A 6,000-nucleotide genomic window follows, 5' to 3' on the forward strand; every position below is an offset into this window, starting at 1 on the left:
CATTCATTCAAACCACAATGAAACAAGCATTTCAAAAAAAAAAAAAAAAAAAAAAACCAAAGAAACTAAGCACACAGATCATGTACATAGATTAATGAGCATGTCTTGTACCGCTGGAAGTAAGAACAGGCTATAGCCTTTTACTTGAAAAATAAAACTACTTTTAAAGATAACTGCTAAAACACATTTCACCATTCATGTTGCCTTCAAATATCTGAGGCACTTGTATCTGATCAGAAAAGCAATTCTGATAATAGTATGTTACAATTCAGCACCAGTTTGCTTTAGAAGAAAAAAGAAAAGCTACTGTTCCTCAAATCCTGCACAGAGTGTGAAGTGCCTCCCGGCCTCTTTCTCCTCCCGTTTTCTAAGCTCATGCCCCCCAACCCTTCTGAAACAAATATGACAACCTCTTATTCCCAATATGCCAAATGACAAAAGAATATCAATTTATTTGTGTAAATATATGCCTACACCTTGAACTGGAGGAGAAAGGTAATAGAAGGCTATATGGAACTTATTTCTACCTTCCTGAAATCACACACACAAACGTTCACACAGACACAGACACATACCCCCTGGATTACTGGACACTTCACAAGCTTAGGAATTCCAACTTCTAGAAGATAACTTTGTAGTTAGTTTAAAATACAATTCTGTCAGCTTTTGAAAGCCTTGATCATCTGCTAAACCATCCAAATATCAAAGAGACCCAATTAGCCTTCTCTGTATAATGTAATTTCCATTGATGGCAAAACAGACCCTAAGAAGTACTGGATCAAAGACTCGTGTTTATCACTACCTATGATCGTTTTTAAGCACATTAACAGATTCAGAAATGTATGTCTCAACAACATTTATTCTTATTGAAATAGCATATGTGTTCAATTGTCTATACAGAGACTAGGTCCCATGATGGTGTTTAAGATCTATTTTGTGTATTGCAATATTTATTTTCAAGTGCAGACAAGGAGGGTGTGTATTACTCAGTTGTAGAGCACCTACTTAGCATGCACAATGTCCTGGCTTCAATCCCCAGTACCTCCAAAAAAATAAATAAAAATAAGTTCATATTTAAAAATAAGAATAAAGTTATAAAAAAATACAGACTAAAAACCACTGCAATCTAGCTGCTACAATTATACTAAAAAAACAAGGGTTTCTATCAAACACTGACTATATGCCAATTACAGAGACAATCACAAATCACACCTGACAACCATCACGTGTGATTCTCAGCAAAACTACTAAGTAGACACGGATGAGCAACCCGGCACTGCGGATGAGGAGACGGATCTCGGAGGAGCCGTGGACGCTGACCGCCCTGCTCCCCGCGACACCACGTCAGCCCAGGGCAAGCGCTGACAGAGCTGCTTTGAGGGGACACCCAGCTGCATGGAGCCTTGGGGCACTGGGGAGTCCCAGAAAACACTAAAAATTGTTCAGTGAAAACCCAGCTCAAATATACTACATTGTGCCACATCCTTTAAACAGGGAACATGACTGAGACTTTTTGATGCCTCCGTGTCCTTTCCGCCATCATCAATTATTTGCCCTCTCAGCGCGACCAGTGATGAACTGGACCCCATATGAAGTGCACTCAGATGGCAGAGCTTTTAAAGCTGTTTTATGAAGTTTGTAAGACTCTGTCTATGCCTCACACAGGCGGTCATCCATCACTTCTCACCGGTGTGGACGTACCACCTGAAATCACTCCTTTCTCCTTCTTAAAATCTCTTCATCTAATCCAGACTTTTCAACAGCAAAGCAGCAGCTCAACCACAGACAGTGGACAGCTTCTCACCAAATGGACTCGAACAGCCCATCGGACTACCTGGAAGCCCTTTTCTTCTATTAAGCCCACTTCCGGGTACTTCATCATTTTCTGATTGGTGGACTTGGCCACCGACTGGCCAACTCATAGAGCTCCCAGCCTCACATCCGGGGGTGGGAGAGGACCCTGCTGTTTGGAGAAATCAGTGAGGAAGGCGGACATCCTCCAGCCAGGTCTGCACGGGTAGAAGTGCGACAGTGTGCTCAGAAATTATACCGTTAGCATCCCTGGGCTCCCATGGACTGGTTTCACATTAACCAAACTCATGACACACTGATGCAAGAAAACCAGAAACTTATTAATGTAACAGAAGAAGTGAAACTATAAACCAGACTGAAATATCAGAGTTCAACCATGAGTACAGTTTCTCCTCCACAGCCCAATCATGGGCAGGCAGTCACATGGCAACCATGGACAGAAGCAGAGCAGGAAGGGTTTGTAGATTAACTCAATGGACTAAATTTCTGTTATACGAACAGATCTACTGCCTAGAAAATAATTAACGCTAATCACAGTGCACACTTCGTGGACAGTGGCCGAGACATGACAGTGAGCACCTGTGTAACTCTCCTTCCCCTGTCCTTTCTGGGCTAACTGATGCAAAGTGGTACAAAGATTCAGGGATGCAGATACCTCTAAACACCCAAAGCCCATCTCTGGGAGCCTGGAAACCAGACAGCCAGGGTTTAAATACCAGCTCTGCCACTTACTAGCTCTGTGACCTTGGCCAACTTACTTACCCTCTCCGTGCCGAAATTTCCACACTGTAAAACTGGGATAACAATCAACCCTTCCTTACTCGCTTGTTGAGAAGACTGAAGAATTCATTTCTGTAAAACTCTCAGAAAAGAATGTAGCACATTTTTGGTGTTCAACAAATGTCAACTTAATATAAAAGTGATTTACAAGTCTCCCTTCTAATAATATTATGTGTTTCCTGGCTAGTATAAGTCCCAAAGAAAATCCTTATTTCTCCTTTTATAAACTCTTGGGGAGCACCCTCCCATTCCATCCCACCACCTGTTTAAACTAGGGAGGGGATGCCTCCTCCCCACTCATCTGGGCCATGGAGAGTGCTTCTCCCTTCATACCGCTGGCCGCTGGATCACAGCTAGCCCTCGTCACACTAACAGGGTGAGGTGTGAGTCTGGGGAGACAAGCAGGGAATGTGAAACCCTACCTTTCCCTCCAGTGTTGGTCACCATTGGGAAGCACCTGGGATGCTCAGCTCCATGTCAGGACAGCCCTGTGCATGAAGGGGCAGGTCCTCTCAAGGGAAGGCTCGCTGTGGCCCAGAGCTACCTGGGACAGGGTGAGTCTCTAATTCTGGGACACAGTATCATGACACACATTTTCCCACAGCCCTGAAGTTCATGGAGAACGTGGCTTCATCAGTAACAAAGGAGACATTTATCGCCTGCCTACTCTTTTGTGTCATCTCTCAGTTGGCTGCTGGAGACAACATGCATATAAGTATTGGATCCCCTTAGGCCCCAACATATATGAAGTAACAAAAAATTCTGTGGCTTAACGTTGGTTCAGGGTGACTGTGTAACACTTCTGACTCTGCTGATGCTTAATTATGGGTATAGGAACTATGGAACCTCCTCAAATATCTTTCATCATAAAACCAGCTTTTCTTGTTTTCCTGTTTCTTAGTAATTGCCAAAGACTATAAAATGATGGCTTCACACCAAACAGCAGCTAAAGATTATGAGCCCTCTTGACATACCCACTGTGGTAAACACTTTACATAATTTCTAATTCTCACAATTCTACAAAGCACATACCAACGTCCCAATCTCACAGACGAGGCAAAAACTCAGAATGAACTGACTCAGGCTCACATGGCTCAGTGGCAGCACGTGCACGCAAACCCAAGTCAAAAAACTACACCCCTTCCTATATGTACCAAATCTCCTACCACCAATTAACACACAGCAGCGTGGTCAATACTCAGGGAACTCAGTACACTTTTCAGCTTTAAGGTGCTCCAGAGGCCGCTACTAGCTGTTTTATAAATTCCCGGCTCACTGGTTTCTAACACTGGAAGAAAAGTCCGATTTTGCCATTGTTTACACAGCAAGTCTGAGATGTTCACAGCGAGATGACAGAATAAAACTAAAATATAAGCAGAACAATTTTTCCAGGCAGACAGACATAATGGACATTGTGCTATTCTGAAGCATCAAGCAAAGAAATCAAAACAAAATAACGTTGTTTAAGCCTTCTTTAACAAACAGGAAAATTAAGACAGTAAGAAGGTGCAACAAGCGCCACCTATGGCTAAAAAGACCTTCCAGGTTGCCAGGAAGCATGCAACACAAAAATTGCCTGTAGGATCAGAAACGAGAATCAGATAACTAAAAGCTTCTGTAGCACATACTGCACTTTGCTTCGGGGGAAGCGAGGGTAACCCAGTATTTAATCTGATATTGCTAATACTCCTGAATATAAACAAAAGACACAGGCTCATGGAAACTCATCTTAGAAGAGGAAAGAATCCAGTCCAGCCACTTCATTTTACAGGAGGGGAGACTGAGACATGGGATCTCTCCTCCTTGCAATCGGCAGCAAATCTCTCCTACGCCTCATGTCTTGCACTGTAGCAAAAACGAACAGATCTGTACTAGGCCTATATTCATAAAAGCCGCGTCTGTATTTTTCTGAAAGTAGGTTATCTAAGTATCTTGTAACATACTTCTCAAAATCCAGGAAATCATACGTTTGTTGAAATACAAAAACATTTATTTACATAATAAAACAGCATGAGCTTTATTCTCTCTATTAAAAAAGTTACATGTCAAATCAATGTTTTGATATTTTAAACCTGTTAAGAGTGCAGGAAAAAAGATCAAAATTTTCTTTAATCACAAAAGAGAGAAGCTTATTCCCTGAAAATGATCATTGTGGATGTCAGAATCCAACGAATTTACATGTCTGAGTGGATGGTTACACGGCAACATGACATCTGAGTTCTAACAATACACATTCTGTGTAAATAATCTTCAAGGTCGTCTGCTTAAGGCAATTTAACTAGTCTCTGTCTCACTAGAATGATACAGATTTCATTAAAACTTCATAGTGCACTAAAAAATAAATGAATCCTTGTTACTTTAAGCCATATTCATATATATCATATATATACATATTAAATATGCATCAGTAATAAGCCACCCTCTTTAGTATTCAGAGTTGATCCTTCTAAAATATCTGTCATTGTGACAGCACATTTTTACTAAGCACCTCTTGGGTTCTTTGTATACAAGGCTACTAACTCTCACAGTCAGACAAGTTAAACGATATTACTCAAATTTCACAAATGAGGAAATGTACTTAAGCCATGAAAACAACTTATATATACATCATCAGGAAAGAAAAGAATAAAGATTTTCTTAAAATATTCACTGACAATCTTTTCTTCCATATTAAGACTACATAAAACCAATTCAGTCTTTGTAAGTATTTCTGTCAATAAGGGCCACTAGAGAAAAACAAGTAACATCATCAGCAGTGGTTGGACTTTCCAAGCCCCCTTCTCATTTGCACTATAATTATTTTTAATGTTTTGTTTTTAGTGCTTACAGAGCACTAAAATACATAAAAATTAACTTTTTATGCCACTACCTGAGAATTAAACATCTGTGAAAATGTACAATTTTAATTTATGCCGCTCTGTCTCACATTCTCACTGGTGTCTCCCCTTTGAAGGCCTCATCAGGCTGAGATCACTAAAATCGGCCATTTATGGAGTCACAGGAGTTCGGGTAACCACTCAACGGGAGGCTGATTAGAGGAGCAATTAAGAATGCATCCTGTGCAGCCTGGGTTCCAGCACCGAGCTAGCCACCGCCAGCTGCATGTGATTTGGGACAAGCTGCTCCATCTCTCAATCCCTCAGCTGCAAAAAAGGAGACACTGATACCTACCGTCAAACACCTGCCATGAAGTAAAACATGAGGAAAGTATTTTAGCCTTAGGTAGGTGTCCACTCAGAGCGAGTTTGTTCATTATGATGATGAGGATGTCTGTTAATAAATTGAGCTAGACCAAAAAGGAGAAATCACCTTAAAGGAGAAACATTTTAAGCCAATGAACATTTCCTTTTGGATGGATTGCAGAATATTCTATTCATTTTTTTTAATAAACCAAGTTTTGTCCATTAA

This window comes from Camelus dromedarius, unplaced genomic scaffold, assembly GCF_036321535.1.
Source record: "Camelus dromedarius isolate mCamDro1 unplaced genomic scaffold, mCamDro1.pat HAP1_SCAFFOLD_18, whole genome shotgun sequence".
Taxonomy (NCBI): domain Eukaryota; kingdom Metazoa; phylum Chordata; class Mammalia; order Artiodactyla; family Camelidae; genus Camelus; species Camelus dromedarius.